Here is a 22551-nt window from a genome sequence, read left to right on the forward strand (position 1 = left end):
ACAGAAACCCAGTAATAGAACATTGCGGTCCCTCAGCGACATCACCGGTAGGATCTCTCGACCCTCGGCCTGGCGGTCGGTAGCTGAAGCATCCTCAGTACCCGCGCTGGTACTAGAACCTGATAGGTCCCTCCCTCTCAGGCGCTTCCTGGGCAAGGAGTCAAATTTGTGGGGTGTGGATGAAAACAGTGCCCCTACCTTGGGCCTGGACTTGTGCTTGACTAGTTCCATCAAGTCCTCTGGAGGTGACCTTCCGAAGAACTCCCTCCACCGAGCTAGCCTGTTCTTCAGAGCACGTGGTGTGAGCACGTCAAACGTGATACAACCCTCCCAGCTATGGTCGGGGCCAAGGTAGCAGAGGCAAAGAGCATGGGGGTCAGACTTAGGGAAGAGCCCTTTGCATGCTGGACACCTGCTGAAGCCGCTGACGTCAACATGTGCCGGGGAGGAGCGTAGCGCCAGAGGACAGAGGAACCTGAATTAAAGACAAGAAAAAAGAAGACAAAAGTACTTCTACAGGGAAGAGTGTGTGGAATTACTAGGCCAGAGGCCTAAGCCAGGAGCGCGGCTGAAAGTGTCCCATTCCCGTCGACATGGAAAAGAGGACTGGGGAGTGGCGCCAGTGGGCAGAGTCAGGGGAGAGCATGCTCAAGGGCTGCGCACCCGTGCGCATCTAAATTTAAAGGGGAAGTCAATTTTTCTGGTGAAATAGGTTCTGTCTCCCGTCCCTAGCGAGAGATGCCCATACAGTATGGAGGAAAGGGGACGGGACATAGGAGTAGGGATGTAAAAGATCCACTAGCAAACGTGTGCCTAGGTGGAATGTCAACTCAGTAGCCTTCTCAAATTTAGTTCGACCATGGTGAATTCAGAGAGAAGATTAGCCACCTCTCTACCACCTTGATCTGACTTACATAGGGCTGCGATCTGCTTGGGGATTCCACAGGCCTCTTCCAAAAATCTGCTCTCATTGCTAGCTTCAAAAAGCTGGCCCAGCTTGACATTCCAATCTTCCAATACAAACAGATTGCCTGGGACTCCAGCTGCCGTAATCTCGTAAAGACAATCCATCAGTCCCCTCCAAAATTGTCCTTTTCTTTTTAGGTGGTGAATATACATTGATAATATGTATCGTATTCTGGTGGTCACTCTCTAACAATGTCAAACACACAATGATGGTTGACTTAAGGTCAGGACGCAATCTGGTCGCATTCCACCTGTCCTGCACACGTATCATGGTGGTTAGCCCTCCTTTGAAGGTCCTCTTTTTAGAAATAAGTAAGGATTGCTCTCTTTTTATGTATTGTTTTTTTTATCTTTAATGTATTTTAACACTGTTTATGAATGAGTTGAATGAGTTGATATTTGTTGAAGATTGATGTAAATATTTGAAATATGTATATTTTTGTAAAGGTTTTTTAAAAAACATATACAAAACAAAAGGCATACAGGGAGTAACAAATGGATGCACGAAAGCCTTGTATACAGAAGTCATCAGTTAACCAGGTCTCTTGCAGACAGATAATATTGAATTTGGCCAAGTAGTCGATCCAGTCAGCATCCAGCCATTTAGCTGCCTCCCCCAGCTGTTCCAGGAGATAATTCTGGCTGACATCATGCCCCCTTCACCCCCCCCCCGCACCCCACGCTATTTTCTGTAAGTGTGGCTAAAAGCGAGCTGGTTTTTGGAAAGTGAAGCAGTTGTACGGCCCATCAGTGTCTTGGGCTGAAGGTGCCCAATTCAGATTTGTCACCACCTGCAATGTTTTATCCAGTTCCCCTTGGTGAGATCTATTATCCGCGGGGCAGTGCGGGTGGGGAAAGCATCAACTGAAGGCTTAGGGTCCATCGTGTCCCTTGACACATCTGTTGCCCTGGCCTCAGCCGGCATGATTCGATCAAACCATGAATCATGGATACGACACTGCCTGGCCTTCACATCCAAGAATTCCCCAATCCCTTTCCCAGCCAAAGCATCTCTGCATTGTAATAAACGGGAACGAAAGTGGGCCTTGCTGAAACAGAAACTAACATTACACCACCCTCCCCCCACAAAACATACAGTCTGACAAGATTTGCATCGCACCTAAGTTCTTGAAAGAAACTTCACTAAAACCCAGCATATTTATAGACGTTCTTATTCCTGTGTGATTGACCTTTAAAGGTCACGATCAAATTGGACTCCCTCCAGTTCCAGAGAGTGTCAACAGTCTCCATCATTTTTGAGATTTCTTTAATTGAATAATTTGTTTCCCTGTCAGAATAGTTCTCACAATTGTTTGTTATTAGCTGCTATGTTGCTTTCCTGGGGGTCCCTTGATGGTTGTTGATCTGGCAGTTGCACCTCCTTTGCTGGTTTTTTGAGGTGGACCTTCTTTCTCCACTCCTCGATTAATTACCGGTTGCTGCACCTCTTCTATGGGCTTATTGGGGGTCAGGTCGCACCCCCCCCCCATCTCCATCCGATCAATGCCATTATTGATATCCGTGCATTCTGCTTGTTTGGCTGCACTGATTTGGCTATCGAAGTGCTTAGGCGAGTATACCCTCGTTATAATATTTGGGGCCTTGAATGAGTGCAAGCTAACATGCGCACACTGTGGGTTGTCATTCATCTTACTTGGTTGGGGTGGAGTAAAGCAGGTGAACAACTGGAGCGCCTTGAGGAGGCTTTGCCTGTCTAACCTAGACTCCTCTTATAAACCAGCCAATGTCCGGTTTAACTCGTCCATGACAGTCTCCAATCACAGCATAGCCTGCCAGATTTCATCTTGGGCTATCTGCTCCCAATTGGCAAAGAGCCATGATGGTGTGGTTTCGCTATCAATATTGGGCCAAGTGCCTCCCCCAGATTGAATGGAAGGCTGACTCGCCTTCCAACTCAGCATCCGGCTCTGCCTCAGCATGTATCCCACATGTTGTACCTCCCCACTTCTTGCTAGGTCCATCTTGCAAGGTGTGCGAGTTCCAGCATCTGTTGCTCCCATTAAACGTTTTGGGCCCTTGATGCTCATCGGGTCTACAATTATATCTTCCCGGAACAGTATCGGGGGATACTCTGATATCAAAGTACCTGACCCGTCTTCAGCAGTATCTTCATCCTTGCCACTTTGGTCAGCGTGCTTCTTAGTGCAAAGGCAGATCTCTGCGTACATTCGATCTATTGACCTCTCAAGAGCTTCCAGAATTGATCTATCCGAAATGTGATGAGTGGTCTGTGTAGGAGTATGAGGTTGGGCCCGATTACTCAGCCCACTTGGCCCACTCCTGTTTTGACCCTGGACTTTGACAATCCGATTATCTGCCCAGAACATAACAGTTAGGCCAAGGAGATCAATCTTCCCCTGGTTCAAGGTGATAAACTGGCCCCGAGGTGATGACCCATGCTCTTTTAGTGGCACACGCGGGCCGTCATGTGTGCAGTGCAAGGACGCCAACAGATGGAAATTACAAATCTGGCCAAAAAGGTTTCCAGTCGCACCGACAGAAGTGGCCTCCTCCCTCCTTCCATGAGCTTGCTCTGCATGAATCGAATGGTTCACTCAGGCAGAACGGCTTAATTCTGGCATAATACAACCTGTATCCATGCTACCCATGGTGCAAGCTTTCTGGATACGGAGGGCCCATTTAATGGACGGTTGTCCGATATCTGCGGCTACTTGTGCAGGTTGCCTCTTCTGTCCTGCTGGTAGCATAGCATTTGTGTTTTTTTATTTTGGGTTTAGCAGTGCCATCTGGGCCATCCCAAAGCTACACAGTTGTTAAATAGTTAAGTTAGGATTGACAGTTGAAAGTTAAGAGAAAAGTATAGTCAAACTAAATTGATTAAAGTTAACTGTCAATAGGCTTCTGGAGGTGCACCTTATAAGCAGGACAGTGCCACCCCTAGGGCTCACCCAATACCTGCTCCTGCAGCCCTGCTACAGCATCTTTGCTTCTCGTTGCTCGCTGCTTCCTGCTCCCATATTGTGCTCCAGCATGCCGTCTCCTTCTCTGCAAACGTGCTGCATCAGGGCAGCGAGACAAGGCGAGTTAGAACTGTAGAGGAAAGAACCTCAGCACGTGTACACATCGATCACAGCTGTGTCAAGACGCACCTCTGCTAGATTAGAACGAGGCCGCTTGCGACTCAGGAAGTAAGATCAGTTGCACTTTCTTGATTTCCTGTTCTGCAATGAGAAGGAAGCAGGTCAAACTTCCTACTGCACCTCCTCAGAGGTACTCTGCCTTTCCTCTCCTTCCCTCAGAAGCTCACTGCCTGACAAGCTCTGGTTCTCTCTAAGTTGGACTGTTGTAACAGCCTCTTTCTAAATTTACCGGCCTCTACTCTCCGCCCTCTACAACTTATCCAGAACAGGACTGCAAGACTTGTCCTTGGCCTCAAGCCCTGGGATCGTATCTCTCCATCTCTGCAATCACTCCATTGGCTCCCAGTGGATGCAAGGATTAAATTCAAAACTCTCTGCATCGTCCACAAGGCTTTCTGGCGTCTGGGTCCAAAATACCTTCAGCTATCCCTCCGCAAATACCTCCCCTCTCGAGCTCTTTGCTCCTCTACCTCTAACTCCCTCCGAGTCAATCGTTTTTCAAAGAAATGTGCTGGGGGTAGATCTCTATCTTCGGCTGGGGCCTCCCTCTGGAACAGCCTCCCTGCCACTCTAAAACTTGAGGAGAATCATCTCTAGTTCCGGAAGCACCTCAAGACCTTCTTCTTTGCTTCTGCCTTCGCTCCCCCTCTCCCCTGTTGATCTGCTCTCTCTTGGCACTGTGCACCTGGCCACCCTCTGTCCCCTGGGCCAAGGAACCTGCTCACCCTGCCACCCTCCTGCACTGCCTCCCGGCAACCCCTTGCACTGTGGACTGTATCTGTACTGTATCCATACAGCTCCCCCCCATTTTTTTTTTCTTTTTCTGCACTTATCAGACTACCCAGTCTGCTGCCTTAAACACAGCACTTGCCACTTGTTGGCTGCACTAATACTGATTATTGCCTCAATGTTCTATTTATTTTTATTTATTATTATTTATTCTGCTCTCCTCTGCTCCGCACTTTCCACTCTCCCCCTTCCATGCACTTTTCCCCTTTTTCCCTTTCCCATGCACTTGCGCGTTCTCAATGTCGCTGGGCCTAGTAAGATTGTTGTTGTTTTGTGTTCTCCCCTGTTCCCCTCCCTTGCCTAGTCGCGCTCTGAAACACTTGTGTACGAGCGCGATACAAATAAAATATCATATCATATCATATCTGCGGACATGCTGCATATTTCTGCAGTGATTCCCACCAGTTTTAACACTTTCCTCACCATACTGGCTAGGTACAGTGGTTTAGGCATATCCAGTGTTTTTTTTTCCCTCAGGAGATTCAGTTCAGGCGCTCTGAAGTCTCCTCATATCTGCTGGGCTAATCCCCAAATACCATAATAGTTTCTGAGGTTGAGATACAAGTTGCAATGTCAGTCTGAATAACAGCAACCTTCCAAGATCAGAAGGAGAGCCAAGCCTGGAGTGCCAGAAGATGGATATGATCCATTAATTGTGCTGGAGGAGTTACGGCAGGGTCACACCACACCCAATGAGTAAGGAATACATCTTCAGAACTGTGCAAAGAGCAACCCCACCCCTGAAGATTGTAGTCCTGCCGCCACCAGCAGAGGCCATGCATAGCTTGAGGTGGAATGGGACCTCTTTCTGTCAACAAAGCAGATCCCCATGAACGGGCCACAACTAGCAGAGTTTTTCTAGAGTCTGCCAACAAGTACCCCCAGGACACAGGATGCTAGAAGAGCCAGGTTGTCTTTGGAACCACCAAGCCAATGTCTGAGACCTTGGCAAGAAGCAAAAGACCATCTCCTTGTTTATCTCTTGCAAAGGTAAGATCCTGGAGCTAGGAGAATCTGAGAGAAAGCCTATACACTGAATGCTCTGCTTGGAGTAAGCTCTGAATTGTGGTTGCAGAAAGACTCAGATCAAAGAGGCAATCCAGCAGGGACGCAGGCAATTAGGTCACTTTGGCCAAAGGCGCTTGGATAAGTCAGTGGTCAAAATACTTAGCAGAGTCATCCCACAACTGCACCTCCCCAAACACTGGCACTCTTACCTCATTCAAACCACTCACCCCCCCCTTCTCCGCCCCTCCCCAAACCTCCAGGATGTTCCCTGGAATAAAGAGTCAAGAGCAGTTTTCAAGGTGGAAGTCACAATGCTGCAGCAAGCTTTATTTGCATAAATGGAAGGAGTTATTTTACAGGTGATCCGTTTCTCCACCACACCACAGGATTTTCTATGCCGGGTGTGGCTTCATAAGGACCTCCCACCTCCCCCACCGCCAGTGTCCTGTGGACTCTACCGGTTAAGCCCGTCCCTCCATAAACATTCCCTCTCTACCCATGGCCATTATTTAGTTGTGTTTCACAGTCCACGTACCCCCAACACTTTTTTCGGTGCCTTTATTCACAGTACACATTTCCTAGACACATTTTTCGATATTCACAGTACACATTTCCCAGACACTTTTTTCGGTTCCTTTAATCACAGTACTCATTTTTTCTCAGTACCCTTACTCTTCATGCTTCATTCCTAACCCCAATTATCCCGTGCCTTCTTTCAATCTAAAGGCTATTACCCTTGTTCTGCCCATCTGCCTTCTAATGCTAACGCTAGGTGTTCCCGACTACCGTATACTATTCCTTCCTTCTGTCCAGTATGCAACTATTCTAATTCACTTCCCAGTTCTGATTTTTCATCGTACATGTCTTCATTGATCTTTTCTGTTCCTATTGCAAACTTGTCCTTTTTCCCGCCACCCAGGCCTCTTCCCCATCTATTGCCCCCCATCCTGGCATTTCCGAGTCATTCCTCCCTCTTTAGTTTTAACCCTTTCCTTCCCCGCCCCTTGCCTCCTTATTCTGTTCTACTTATTCCACAAGTTCCCTGCCCCTTCCCCTACCCCCGCCACTGTTCTGTTCTGGCCATCACCCACCCCCTGGCAAGTTAATTTCCCAAGCCGCTTACTCCTTTCCTTGCCTTACCCACCTTGAACCCTCCTGCCCCCAGAGCCCTTGCAGTCCCAACTCTTCCCTCTAGATACTTTCCCTTTCTTATTTTATTTCTTTATCAATTCCCCCCACTACTTCCTTTCCCCACCTTACTGTGTCTCATTTCTCACGACTTCCCTTTTTTTTCCGTTTACCTTTCTCACTCCCCCCACCCACATATGGGGTTGGAATGACTTCCAAGTCTCCTAACCCCTCCCCCTTTTCCCGGGGCCTCCCGTGAGTCTAGTACTCCTGGCGCTGTTAACTCTAAGCTATTGGCTGCACAGCCCCCTATGGGATCTGCCAGTGCTTTCTAGTGGATCGACCTGTAATACTGCCACAACTCTCTGCTGGTTGCAGGTGGCAGAGAGTTCCCCCCAGATGACAGGTCGTTGCTCGCCCAAGGGCAAGGGACTTCCCCATTCTTTCTGCTTAACCACTCACATTCGCACGCATCCAAACCAACCAGGATTTTAATGACATTCGAGAGGCCTTCCAGACAACCGGTGGCGTGTATGCATTCTCACTCATTCCGATATTACTCGCTTTGTAGAAGTCCTCCAGAATGCAAAAGTAGGGCCCCCTCTGTAGACTGTCCCCCTTCTGCTGTGACTGGGTGGGTGGTACCCATGTTGATAGCCCCTGATTAAGGTGCAATGGGTGGTGGGGGGTTCCACCGCCCCGTCCCACCCCCGCAGCCGCTAATCTGCATCCACCTGCGTTTGTTTGTCCTTCCCTCCAGGCCACCCCCCCAGTCCCCAAAAGACCCTGTTTTCATTGTGCTTTCAACTGCACCCGGAACCTGTCAGAGCTTCCTTCCATTCCATGGTCATTAGTGCCGTTCCTACCTCTGATAAGTGAGTCTTATCCTTCCCAAAATACCCTGGTACCTTCAGTGCGATTCAGACATTCAGTGGATGTCTGATCCATCCCATACCCTTACATTTTAATAATGCCCCATGCTGGAGTTCAGCTTCCTTCTAGCAGTTTCTATCGCCCCATGACAATGTGCCCCACACCATTCTTGCCTGGTGATTATTTCGTACCAAATCACCTCTGTGCCCTGAAACTCCCTCCCCACCTGCATGAAGGTGCTTCGCATAGCGGTCGATATATCCTTTCTCTCCCTTGCCATGAGATTGTTGCCACCCAGGTGCAGCACTAGCATGTCTGGTGGGCTGTGTTGCCTTGAAGCCCACTCCGGTGCTCCCCATAATTGGTCCCAACTCAAACCTCCTTTTGCGATTCACCGAATCTGAGTGTGCTGCAAACCCATGTTGCCATCCCCACTTGGCTTCTTCGCTCTCTCTGCTGCTCTGCCCACAAACGAATGGCCAACGACCCATACAGAGGTACCATCTGTGGAGAAATGAATGCAAATTACCCTTTGAACGGCTCCTTAGTTGGCCCCCCAACTTTTGCACCGCCCCCTTTCTCTTCCCCCCTCCCCTCCAATCGCCCCTTCAAACCCTTGCTCCTGATGGCGCATCCGCTGGTCTGTCCGAGTCCCATCTGCCAATCCTTTTTTAACAAATCGTTACCCAGTCCTTCCCTGTGTGCCATTGTGGCTGCCCCTATTTGAAATGAGTGTGGAGAATACAAGGCTGGATCTGAACCTACCTTCTCTAGTGTTGCAGCTAAAACCTTCCTAAATTGGAACTGCGTAAGGGGTGATCCATATTCATGCGTGAACAGTTAAGCCGACCTCCCTACCCTTGCACCCAAACATTCAGACATGGCCATTACCGGGCAAAAGGCGCCTTGGCCTAGTTTCCCCAACACCACTGCCTTTCCTTTTGCTAACTGATTTGTTTTGGATAACCTGATAATGATATGCAATGTACCCCCTGTTATGACCACGTCCTCTGCCTGTAAAGCCCTTTGGTCACGATCCGTCTTGGCCCTGCCCTGGCCACCAACTTGCTGATCCGCTTCACCCCAAAGAAAGCCCGCGCAAAGTAAGCTTTAAACAATATGTGTTCGTACCCAGAATAACACACGGCTCCTAATGCTAACATGATCTTTTTTAGGAGGTGAAAGTGAATGGGCCTCCTCTCATCTTTGCTAGAAGGAGCCCCCCTCTCCCACCCTTTCAAGGTAGCCTTTACCAGAAAGCCCTTGGTTGGGTCCTCTCTCCCCACCAGCTGGCTGTGAAATGCTATTGCGCTGAGATGTGCTGCCACCCAAGATTCCGCCTTCCCTGTCTCCTTGGCCCATTACAGAAAACGTTGCACTCTGTGTTCCCAGCCGTCCAACCCAGTGTCTTTGGTGACCTTCAAAAAGGTGCTGACATTTTTGTTGTATCTGTCTCTTGTGCGTCCGGCCAAAGCCCTTGCTGCTAACTGCCTCATTCCTTTTCCCAACTCACTAAGCTCCATAGGTGCTTGCTGAACGGTGTCATTGTTGCCTGGGCCTCTGGGTGAACCTTCCGAAAGCGTGCCATTTGCGAACGAGAAAGTGCATCAGCTGCAGCATTATGACTCCCAGGAATGGGGCGGGCTTTTATGGCAGTGTTTATTTTTAGGCATTTTGTCACCAAGTGGCGTAGTAAACTTAGCGTTGCGGGGCACCGGGCTGAATGAGTGTTGACCAGTTGTACAACCGCCATGTTGTCGGACAATACTACCAGGCGCTTGGACTATACGTGTAATGCCAGTACTATAGGGAACAACTCTAAGACATTGATGCTCTTGTTCAGCCCTTTCCTGATCCAAGCATTTGCCCAATCTCCCTTGCACCATTCCTTCCCCAGGATTGCCCCAAACCCCCACCCTGCAGCATCGTAAAGGGCTGTAGTTGAGAGCACGAGACCCAGGGAGACTGCCATAAGCCGACCCCATTGAAATTGTTCAAGAATTCAAGCCATACCCGCATGTCCTCCCTCATGCCTGCGCTTAGCCGCACCTTGTGCCACCCTTTCGTTGCTCCCCATGTTGATGCTGCCAAGCGCCTAGCAAATACCCTCCCAGCCAGGATGAACCTACCCGCAAAATTCAGCCTACCCACTAGTGACTGAATAGTCCTCACCGCTGCCCTGCTGCCTAATAGTGCTGTGTTGATATCTGCAATACATTCTGTAATCTTTTCTTGGGAAGGCGGCAGATCCCTAATATTGTGTCGATCGCAATGCCCAGGTACGTCAACCTTGTGCACTGCAACTTGAGTTTTTTCCCCTGCCAGAGGCACGCCTAATTCATTTGTCAATTTTATGAATTTTTTAAGCAGCGTGCTGCACTCATCCGTCCCTTGCATTCCGACAAGTAGGAAGTCATTCAAGTAGTGTTTTTTGCCCCCCCTTTACCCTCCATCTCATTCAAGGCCCATTCCAAAAAGGAGCTAAATGCCTCAAAATATGCGCATGATATACTGCAGCCCATCGGCATGCATCTGTCGACATAAATCCCCCCCCGCACTGAAAACCCAATAAGTGGTAGCTCCCCGGGTGCACAGGGAGTAGCCTGAAAGCCGCCTCGACGTCCACTTTTGCCAATAATGCCCCTTTTCCAGCCCTCCTGGCCAAGCTGATTGCCTGATTGAATGATGCGTAGGAAACTGAACAGTCCACCTCCTCCAACCAGTCATTCACTGACTCTCCTTTGGGGTGAGATAAATTGTGAATGAGGCAAAATTTCCCCTTTTCCATTTGGGCACTACCCCAAACAGTGAGAGTATTAAATCCCTCAATGGTGCTGTCTGATAAGGTCCCGCCTCTCTTCTTAGGGTTATTTCTTTGTTAATTTTCGCCCTTACTACTTCGGGCAACTCCTTTGCCGACCTTAGGTTCTCTGCAGTCCTTGCTCCCCTCGGTCCTTTACACAGTATGTGGAAACCCATCGTGAAGCCCCCCACCAGGAGGTGCCTCTCTTGCACTAAGGGGTACCGGGATAGCCACGGGAGTAATTTGTCCACTCCAATTGGTGATAGGCCCTTGTTGAAAAGTTCCCTTAGACCCCCCCCCCCGACCTTCCCACCACCCTCTGGTGTCGAACCATTACCATTTTGTCTTAACACGGCTGTATTGAAGGCTGGGTGAACCTTTTGTGGTTCTGTTCTATATTCGCCCCAGAAACCACCTTGAAGAATTAAAATAATTTATTTAGGTAATAAAACAATTTTTTAAAACATATACAGTCCCTCCCACATCACGTTTCCGTTGCTCCCGCCTGAAAAACTCTGTTATTTCCGCTCTTTGTTTCCCTCTCCACCACCCCCGCTCCTGCAGTTCCTTGCTGGATGGCCGAATGTCCCGCACGTGGCACAACTGTGTCGGTATCTGCAATTTTTCCCCCAACTGCATTCGCCCTCCTTATAGAATCTGCATGTGAACAGGGGTCGTCCATATGGGCGTAATTGGCAGGCCCCCCTGCACCTTAAGCCCCCTTGATGTGGTCCTTGTGGTGGCCTGGTGCCGAGTGCTGCTGCCAACGAGCCCCCGTTCCCTCCTCCAGTTTGCTGGGTTCTGCTTGCCCCCCTCCCCCAATTAGCTCCCGACCCCCTGCCTTCTCCCCAACCACCTTGTTTCTGTTCCTGGTATGGTCTTGCAGGAACCTCCCCCCCCTAAACTGAGCTGCACCGTTTTGAGCCCTCCTACTAAGATAATTTTCCCGTCTGGTTTCTCAATGGACCCTTTCGTTTATTCGAGCCACTCCTCAACTCATTTGTTGTCCCATTTCATATCAGGATCATGCTACACCCTTAAGTGGAAACGCTTATCCCTCAAGAACCACTCCGTACCCCCAACCTCTTGTGCTCCTCAATCACGCATCTGCAATAATTCAGAAGTGCCGGCCCTTGGTCAGGTTCCTTTTGTAAAATAATCTGCCCCATTACCTTGAAGCCCGCCCGCCAGCCAGCTCTCTAAATTTTCTTCGGCCCCTCACCCATTTCCAGGCCTTCACCGCCTGCCTTCCCCCATTCGCCTGCAAAGTATCATTGCCCTTTGTCTTATGCTCGAGTAATGAAAAAAATATTTATACATTTTTTCAACCAAATTTCGTTCTTTACTTGCTCTGGGATAAGCCAGCTCAAATAATTATACCCAGTGATAGCCGGGAGTCTGCTGGGGATTTTCCATTTACTTGTGTTCAGCGCCGAGGTGATCTGCCACACTTCCCAAATGATCCTTTTGCCTCCTCCAAGCCCTTTTTCCAACCATACCCTGCTTGCCCCTTCCGCTGCCACACCCACATTCTCCACCACCTGAGGCGCTTGCTTTGCATTTTCACCCTGCAGTACCAACATAATTTTGGCCACACTTTGCATTAATTCAAACTCACCATCCACATTTGTTGTCTTGACAGTGCCCCCCCCCCCCACTTTCTGCTCAAAGTTGTGTCTTCAACTATTGGCGAGTTGGGGGTTTGACCTGCTAAGGGGGCCTGATCGTTGACAACAATGCCAACCCAGAAGACGCCATCAAAGGCACCCCCATGCAAGCGTTTAATGCCGCCCATTCGTCCTACAAATCTTTCTTAGTTTTCTTTTGACGGGAGCCACGGCTCGATTTTGACAGTCTTTTGCGTCAAATGTTCTGTTCATGGCCCCCCCGCTGTCACCTGCGACTCCCCGCTAATGATGGGCAAGTGAGATATAAGCACCCTTGTGCTGTTCGCAACGCTATCCCCCATGGGACCTGACATCCCCACTTTCGTACTATCTTCATTGTTCGCCATCGTGGGGCCCCCCCATCCTAACCATCGCTGCTTCCCAGCCAATTACTTTTGCTAGGGCTGCATATTCCACCCACGATTGGGTATCCATGAAATGGCCTGTCGTAGACGTTCCCCCGACTTCCTCCTCCGCTAGCCCTTCCTCTAGTAGTACGACCTCGACGATCTCCATTCCTGGGCTTCCTGGCCTCCCTTGTTGAAACATAGTTACCTTTAGCACTTAAACGGTCGGCCTTGGACGTCCCGTTGCCCAGCTCGCCTGGCTTGGTAATCACTTGCTCCAGGAATGACGACGATTTCCAAACTTCTGGGTGGCAAAGCAGGAAGACCAAGAGGGTGCAAACCCAAGGGACTGGGCGTTATACAGCCCACCTCCCTCTTGGTCCCACCCCCTACTCCCCCTGTTGTCGCCGTCCAGTGACGTGCTTTCCCCCCCTCCCAAGCCCCAACCCCCAAATCTGGATCTAAGCTGGCCTTTGGCGATTCCGTGGGTCGGCTGGAAGGGAGCCCCCCACTAAGGGCTGCGCCCACCAGTTGCCGCTGTGGGCCTCGCGCTCACTCCCCAGAAATGTGGATGCCCCTTAGGAGTAGATGGGTTGCCACAACAGTCATCAATTTGGTTATCACCCTGGAGCTGCACTGAGGACAAAGTACAAATCTGTATTGATAGTACCTTACTGCCAGGGAAAGGCAGAGGAATTCGATTTTGTAGAGAAGCCTCCACATCTACTGACAAAACAAATCCCCAAAGGCCAACAATCTCAGCAGGCAAGGACAATTTGAATTTTTCTCTGGGATGAAGTAAGTCAGCCTGATTGGTATTGGGCAGTGAAAAGCCCAGCACAAGGCAACATCTCCCTCCCATACCATGTATTTTTATTTGTGTATGGTACAAGGTTACAGGGCATTTCGAAACAATGATAGGAAGGTGTCCAACATAGGGGTATCTTCAGATAGCAGGGTACTTCAGGGGTTTGATCTCAAGAGTGCACCCTGTTGAATCTGAGGCTGCAGAGGCATGTGCATATTCTAATCTGGTGTGGGGCTGGAAGGTGCAGCTGCAGGAGTGGAGTAAGCAGGTATCACAAAAGCATGAACAGGAACTGAGCAGTCCAGAGTCACGCATCGTACATAGGTGGCAGGCAATTGACCAGCAGATCATGGAGAGCAAATGGGACAGAGATCGTGGGCAATACCAACCTGAGTGAACTGATGTGACTGAATATTTACAGGGAGGGGTGGGGGTGATGTGGGAGTATGTGGAGGGTACTTAAGGTTAAGGTTAACTCCTAATGCCATTTCGAAGTATTGTCAAGTGCTAGCTTTTCTGATATGCTAATGGGGTTCCAGTAGAGGGAGGGCAAGAACAGAGGAGTACTACTAAAGAGAATTGATTAGACTCAGTGGGTTCGATATGATTACTGTGTGCTAGTGACCACTCTAGATTTGAGAACCATCAAAATTCTTGACCGGCAGCAAACACACTGTTCCCACAACCCACCCTCTAGGGTTTGGAAAATTGTAGACAAAGAATTGACGATCCGGGAAGGTGACTTGCGCTCAGAGTATTGTGGTTTCTAATAATTACATAGTGCTGCAAATAAGTATATAGATAACAGGTAATTCTATAGTAGTATAGGGTTTATTCCATGTGATGTACAGCCAACACGTGTTTCGACCACCTGGTCGTTCGCAAGGCCTATTGACGAAGCATGTGATTAATTCACCTGGAAGGACCGACCAGTCCTAAATGTATGAATATTGTATTGAGCAATTTAGTGCAAATCGGGTTGCAAGTACCACATGGTCAATGTCTACCTCATCTGAGATCAGGTTGAAATCATATAGTCACAATAGACAGCACACGTCTGATATTGATCTGGGGATTGATCCCTTTTCTCAACACTCACCTATTATAGGTATTATAGAATGCTGTAGATACTACTTTGTATTAATTTGGGATTTTGAGTTACTGTTTAAACATAACTCTATTCGATTCAGACATGTTCTGTCTTGAAGTAGATCTGGCAGAAGTCTTCACCTCCACAGTTCCCTACTTCTGCCTGGTAGAGCGATCTCTATCCACATCAGGGCATGATCTCATATCAAAATGGGTCCTATGTCTATTTCTTTGTTTTTTCCCAGTAGCCCCACCGACACCCAAATGTGTCTATTCTGGACATCGTGTTATAGATATGAGGAAAAAATGTGTGAATCCCTTTTGCTGGCCCCTACGTTCCCCCCAAATATCAGTAAGCGCTGGATTTCCCACCTTCTGGCAGAGTTTGTTTGAGGGTGCCCGCTGGGTCTGATGGGTCCCGCCACCCCTGTCTAAGTTGGGTTTCCGTGCTAGATTTAGATCCTCTCCCAGAATTATCTCCCCTTTGGCAAATTCTTTCAGTTTCCCCAGAGTGTCCCTCAAAAAGTTGTCTTGTCCCGTGTTTGGTGCATATATGCTTGTTAGTGTTAGTGGGCGTCCCTTAAGTGTGACATTTGCGAAGATTGTCTGTGGTTGTGCCATGTACCTGTATGTGAGGACCCCAGCTTTTTTCTCCGAAGTGTTAGATTGTAATATGTGTCTATATCCCTTTAGGTATAGTTTTAACTTATCTTCCGACTTAATATGTGTTTCTTGTAGCATTATAATGTCATACATATCTCTTCGGAGGACATTTCCACCTTTTTCCTTTTTACGGGGGTATTCAGGCCCCTCACATTATATGTTAGAATTTTCAGCCCTCCCATCGTTGTTCTCTCTTGATGGTGTTCTTCCCTGTTATCCTGACTCTGTATCCCTTCCCCTCTCCCGGCCCTCGCCCCATGCCCATCGCTCTGCCCCCATCCCAACTTTTGAACTAAATAACTCCCCCAAAACTGTCCCAAGGAGGGCCCTGGTACCTAAGGCTGCATGGGCGAATTGCTCTCCACTCCTGGCCCTCTGCAAACTCAGGTATAACTGCGCAGGGAGTCCTAAACCCCACATTCTCCTTATGATCTCACCCGGGTTCCGATGGGAGTCCCATGCTGCAGGAGCAGATTGTTCCTTGGAGTAGTCATTTCTTCTGCCATTGCTTCGCACTGTGTTCCATCTCTTATCAGGAATTCGTTCCTCTGTCCGCTGGGGATGCTGGTCGTTGAGCCGGCTCCTTCCTCATTTGTGACCGTTATGTTTCTTTTTGGGGTATATCGTCTTCCATTCCCATGGTCTTCTTTGCGTACCTTCCCTTGTTGTGTGCCTGTCCTCCTCTCTCTCTCCTGCTCTCGCGGGTGTATGATATGTAGCTCTTCCTCGCACGTGGTCACTCTATGTTGTTTGCCTTCACATACAAAGAGGAGGCCGAATGGGAAGGTCCATTTATATCTAATCTGTTTGGCTGCTAGTTCCTTCACCACTGGGGCCATCTCCCTTCTATTTTGGAGCGTTACTTGAGCCATTCCTGGAATAACTATTTCCACCCATTCATTCTAGTGTGATCCATACTTCGAGCTTTCCTTAATATACTTTCCTTCTGCGGGTAGGAAGCGAGGGCTACCAACATGTCTCGGGGGCGTGCGCCCAGTTCTCTCATTCTGCGTGGGCCCACCCTGTGAATTCTATCAAGCAGGATTTCCACTTCGTACACATCCGCCAAGATGTCTTTAAACACTTGTTGCACTGCTCCCTTTAGGTCCAGGCCTTCCACCGATTCCACCATGTGCTCAATTCGGATATTGTACCTGCGTGAGCAGTTTTCCAAATCCTCAAACTGTTGTTCTAGGTTGTGTGTAAGTCGCACTAGGTGTTCTTGAGTCTCACTGTTTTATTGTGCTTCGTCCTCCATGTTTTGGACTACTCTTTCCAAGGTGTCTGCGTTCTTCAATTTTGGCTACATCTGACCTCAGTTCCTGGACAGCTTGTTTCATGTATTTTTTTAATTGAAGTAAATTGATCCTGTACCGTGGTCATACATTTCTCCTGGAGATCCTTGAACCAGGCTTGCATACCCTCTTTTGTGGCTGCCGTTGGTTGCGTGAAGGGCCGTTCCTGGTCCGTCTGTGCCTCCTCTTGAGTCCTCCCCTTGTTGGCGGCAGAATTGTCATTGGTCCACATCTGGATCAGACTTGTGTCCTGTCTGGATGCCTGGTGTTGAGGAGTGGCCTGACCACCTTTCCCTCTTGATTTGGACATCTGTCCTCTTGATGTGGGGGCTTTGCACTTCTCTTTATATCTGGTCGTCTTCTTTTGGTGGGGCGACTGTCTTGTTCCCTGTGCGCACCTTCTATAGCCTCCAGTTTACTCTACCCGCCTGATCCCTGCCGTGTATTGCCCTCAGGGTATTCCCCTTCTTTTGTGTTTCACTGTTCTAGAAAGTTTGGGGAGGTCTACTCTGTTCTGTGGACTGCCCCTTAGTTGTGGCGTGTGCAGGGCTATGCTGGTTCTATAGATATTGCGTTTTGTTTTTGATGGGGAAGCACAAGTCTTGTATGTGATGTTTGTGGGAACTGCTAGTTGCTTCTTTATGGGTCCTTGGGAGAGGTGATCATTTATTGCCCCTTCCCTTACTAGTAGTCTGGGTCGGAGTATCTGCCGCTGCGGTGTCGAGATCAATTCCTCGATTCCCTTGCTGACTTTTCGGTCCCTCCCCCCTGTTTCTTGGGAGTATGCCGTGGGTTTGGGGCTTCGTCGGTCCGGATCCGCTCCTCTGGCGTCTTCCCCCCTCAACTTCCCCCTTCTTGGGAACCACTTTCCAGTCCCTTGTGGTAGCGTTGCACTCCCTGGCCCTGAGCCGGTGTACTAGCTGTCCCCCACTGCCTTCCCATTTAGGTGGGGTTTATCTCTTTCCAGGCGGTGGGGTAAATGAGGGTCACTTTATTGTTCCCTTTTTGGCTCCTTTCTCAGTTGTCCTTTGTTTAGAATAGTTTAGTGTTCTGGGCCTGTTCTGGGCATATTCTCGCCCTTGGGTGGTAAATATCTAGGTATGTCTGTGTGTCCACTTTGTATATGAATCTGCACTTCCCCTTCTGCCAATTGCACCCTTGCCCACACTCACCGTTGATATGAGCTGATGATTAGGGCTTCTTATGGGCGAAATGGCTCCTGCCTGAGGGTGTCCGTGCTTGTCCTGTTGCTAGTCCCTCCGCCTGGTCTGGGGAAACGTGTGTCCCTTTACTGTTGTCTGGGTTGAAGTCCTCTGCCTGCCTGCGCGGCTCCTATGTACCGAGCACGCCCGCAGTGTATGTCTGGGGACTTATCCTCCTCGTTAACTCTTCACCCCTGATTACAATGTGGGCGGAGGGAGGTTGCACCCCCTATGCAGCGGGTCCTCGTTGCGGTGGTCTGGTCTGAGTTATGGGGGTTTGGGAGTGGGCTGGTATTTCAGTCCCCTGCTGCACGCAGACGTCAACTCCCCTCCACGTCCAGGCGTAATGGGGTGGGACGATGCGGTCTACTTCGTTGCTCTCTGTACGCCGTCCTCTGGATCCGGCTCTCAGGGATTGGTTCAGGTGCCCTTTCCTATCATATGCGCTTGTCGAGTGTATTTGCCTTCCACTACTGCTTCTTTCGTGCCGTTGGGCTTCCCATGGTCCCAGCCACTGCTGCTCCGGTGAGTGTCACTTAGCCCGAGGGTCAGAGCCCGGAGGGGGTTTCTCCCCGACGCTTCCGCACCTGGCCGCCTTGAGTGTGTTTCGGAGCCCAGTACCTGTCTGCGGTTTCGGGTGCCCACCCGCCGGGCTCCTCATTTCCTTCTTTGCCCAAGCTCGACTCACCTGGACCCACTCTGGCCGCGGCTCTGGGCCAGCACCCCCTGCTTTCTTTCTCCTGGAGTGTGCTTACGCTGCTTCTGGTTCCAAGGCTTTATTATTCTTCTTTATAGTTGCTGCCCGGCGGGAGAGACATTCACGCACGTCTCATTGCCGCGGCCGCTATCTTGGAGTCCCCTGGTATGGAAGGTGTTGAAAACTGTGCCCAGGGTGATGTTGGAGTGGACGCCCCACCACCTTATCGCCCGATGGAACTCCTCGTTGAGCGGGATCTTGGGCACAAAACTTCCAGACACCGGTTTCCAGCATCCAGGAACTCCAGAAGGGGTTGCATCCGCAACCTGCAGAGCTGGATAAGGTAGATGCAAGACATCATGCCGAGCAGCGACTTGATGACTTGCATTGTGGCGGTCTTCATTGACAATAGTCGTTGCACCTTCCACTGCATGGCCGCTACTCTCTCCTCCGAGGGCAACGCTAGGCAGGAGACTGTACTGAGTCTGGCTACTAGGAACAGAGAGTTCTGCGATGGTGTCCCTGCACTGCAAAGTATAGAAACCTTTGGTGCTTCTTGTGAATGTGGACGTGGAGGTAGGTGTCCTCCAGGTCTAGCGACATCAAGAAGTCTCCTTCTTCCAGTTGGTCGAGCATGTGCTGCAACGTGACCATCCTGAATTTTTGGGAATTGAGGTACTTGTTCAGACATCGCAGCATCCAGTGCCCATCTGTCAGTGGTGATCTTTTCCCACTCGCTGACGAATGTCGTCAGCCAGCCTCCCACCGGAGTGCTCAGGTGGGGGCCCGATGTCCTGGCCGATTCAGGCCTGCTTTGGCACTGGTGCACTGCCTTGCCGGCGACGGCAGCGCTGGCCTCCTCCAATGTAGGCATGGGAACGGCCTTGGTCGGCATCCTGAGTCATGGATCTTGAGGGTTAGCGGTACGACAATGACAACCTTTTGACTACCTGCTCGACTTTCTTCTGGAGGAGCGAAAGGAAGAGCGGTGCTTCTGGAGTGTGCCCAGTGAACCTGTCGACTCTGTAACCTCCTTGATGGCCTGCAGGGACTTGTCGATGACATTCCCAAAAAGGTTATGTCAGTCGCACAACATGTCCAGCACCCTCGTCTGGACCTCCTGGTGGAAATTCGTGGCCTTCAACCAGCCTTGACAACGAAGGCAGGCCAGAACCCTGTGTTTGCAATGTCCAATGCCACCGTTGGCATGATCCGACGCAACCTCTCCCTCCTGGAAGAGTGCGATCACCTCCATCCTCTTGTCGTCTGGGAGGAACTGCAGAATCGTGCCCAGCTTGTGCCAGAGCTACCTGTGGTACCTGGCCAGGATCGCCAGAGTGTTGGCTGCCTTGTTGGTGGACGCAACGGTGTAAATTATCTTCCTTCCCATGGTGTCCATCTTCTTCCCCTCGCTGACCGGAGGGACCGAGAATGACGAGGACGGGTTAGCCGACCTCTTCCTCACGGCCACCGAAACCACCAAATCCGGCGATGGTTGCGACTTCATTCACTTGGGCACGGATTCCAGCACCCAGTACTTCTTCTCCAGCATACCCTGTTTGGCTGGAGCCATGCAAGGGTTTTTCATCATCCACGTCGTTCAGAAGGGGCACCGCCATGATGGTCTTCCTCTTGGCCTCACGCCTCTGGTACAGGAAACTCTCCTTCTTGGTTTCCTCTGGCACAAGCTGAAGAGCTCGGAGGCTTTAGCGACCATGGAATGGAACAACCCCACCTCATCCGATAGGGACGCCCTTGGCTGCGGAGATCCACCGCCTGCCGTGATGATATCGTCGTCATGTCTGTCGTCGTGCCCGTATCCGTACCCGTGTCTGGGCCCATTGGGGGTGGGGGGAGGCACCCGGCGGGAATGCTGAAACAGGGACGTTGGATGGCACTTCCACTGCTTTGTCAGAGGCTGATTTGGGGCGAGAGGCCCACAGGAACCGGGCCCTGCAGCATCCTCTTCTGGATCTCCAACATCAAAGTGTGTAGGGTCAACAGGATGTCCAGAGATGTATCCATCGGCTAAGCTGGCATGATCACAACACTAGGCACTGCGCCACCACCACCGTCGTCCTCGTCCTCATCCTCCTCCTCCTGCTCCTGGACTGTGTGTAAGGACTCCAGGTCCTAGTCGTCTGTGGACAAAACTTCCATGGACTCTGGCTAGTCTGGGACTTCCTTGCCCCCCTTTTTTTACCCTGAGGGGTCGGACCCGGGCTCAGAGACGGCATCCTCTTCTTCATCGTGCCGGCAGGTTTCGCCAAAGTCACTCCAGTGGCTTCTTGTCTCGAAGGCAGGGACACCTTTGGTGCAGTGGGGGTTACCTTTACAGGGTCAGCCCCTTTCGACTTCATGATAGCAGCTAACACCAGCTCTATCGTGGACAAAGACTTCTTCTAAGCCGCCTGAGCCTTCTTGGGCAGGTCGGCCGTCTTCACCTCCGTCCCTGGCTTCTCCCGCAGCTTAGCCAGGTTGGACAATTTCCTTTTCGAGGAGGAGTTCGATCGCTGGCTGGCGATGGAGGTGGATGGTGATGTCAATCGCGCCCTGTCCATCGCGGGACCCGCTTGCACGGCAACAGGACCTTGGCATTCAGCCATGCCACCAGTCTACTGTTTCGATCCTTCATCATCTTCTGGGAGAAGCCAAGGCAGATATTGCACTCTCCTTCCTTGTGGTCCGGGTGAAGACAGTAGAGGCATTGGAGGTTTTTGTCCTCAACAAACACGTTCCGTAGTCCGCACCTGGTGCAGGGCCTCAAGAGGGATCTTCTTTCCTTCTCCTCCGTCATTGCCGGAAGGCATGAAGTAGGCCCGATGGCCTTGTGGAAACTTTGAAGATCTTCGACCTTGAGGTGTGCTGAAATTCACAGACAACGGGTCCCCGCTGTCGGCAGTTGGAGATAAGAGCACACATGCTCTTTTAGAACAAAAACAGAACTTTTTTGAAAAACAAAAAAATTTAGAAGTAGCTCACAGACCAAAACTCTAGGACTACCCACACTGAAGCTTGCGGTAAAACTCTGAAGATGGCTGCCAGAGGGGCTTAGGGAGAGGACTGGCATTGGATGGAGGCAGTATGACCCAGAGGCCAGTGATTGGTTTAGATGAGAAATACAGTTTGTAAGTGAAAGTGAAACTGTTTTTTCTTTTACCGAGGATTCCCAGCCTGAAGGGGAATATTCATGAGCATGTGAATCCATGCCAGACCCCATGCTTGAGAAATGCTTGTTCCGTCGTGGTCTTCTTTGCACCAAAGATGCAACACACCTAACAGAACCCCCAACCTTGGTCCGGCGGGAGTAGGACTACCAGAAAGTCTGCACCACCATACACCCAATCAAGGAAAGCCTTAGCAGAGGTGTGAAGGTTGTCAGTCATTGTTAGGGAGAATTCTCATTCATGTGCTAATTCCCTTCAACCTTAGAGACCCCCAGCTCTTTTGCTGGTCTTTAGGACTTTTAAATTTTAACCCTGGAGTGAGCCCTTTTTCTCACTCTGTCATGTGTTTTGATCTGATTTGGATTATGGGTTACTTTTCATGCTACTAAGCGGCTAATTTCTTCTCTTATCTTTTCTCTGCTTTTTTAGTGTTCTGTTATGCTTTTTGGCCTCCCATCCTCTTGCCTTGCTCCTCTAAAATCCATCTATCACTCTACAGATTGTGTATTCTGTCTTCTCCCCTATCGTAATTCTATTACAGCATATCTTGTTTCACTTGTCTGGCTACCCTTTCATTCTCTACTTAAATTTCCTTTCCTCTGTCTAGTCTTTAAATCTCTCTATGGTCTAGCCCCGGACTATCTTGCTGCACTTGTATCTTTCTATATTCCCTCTCGATCTCTTTGTTCTTCCTCCATTTTCTGGTTTATCGGAGGCTGAATCCTCAGCTGCAGGATTGCACCCATGGGTGCCCATTTTGTCGAGTTGGCCCTGGTCTTCTTTTTTCACCATTTCTTGCTTTTGAGGTCTTTCTTGGGTTTTACTCTGCACCAAACCAGGCTGTAGGCTTCAGTACTGAAACCCGCCTCTGGTTCCAGTGTGTCTGGCAGGGCAGGAAGTCAGGGAGGTGCCCGAAACTCCCTGTCC

Source organism: Ambystoma mexicanum, chromosome 9 (assembly GCF_040938575.1).
Source record: "Ambystoma mexicanum isolate Mex_15411 chromosome 9, UKY_AmexF1_1, whole genome shotgun sequence".
Lineage (NCBI taxonomy): Eukaryota > Metazoa > Chordata > Amphibia > Caudata > Ambystomatidae > Ambystoma > Ambystoma mexicanum.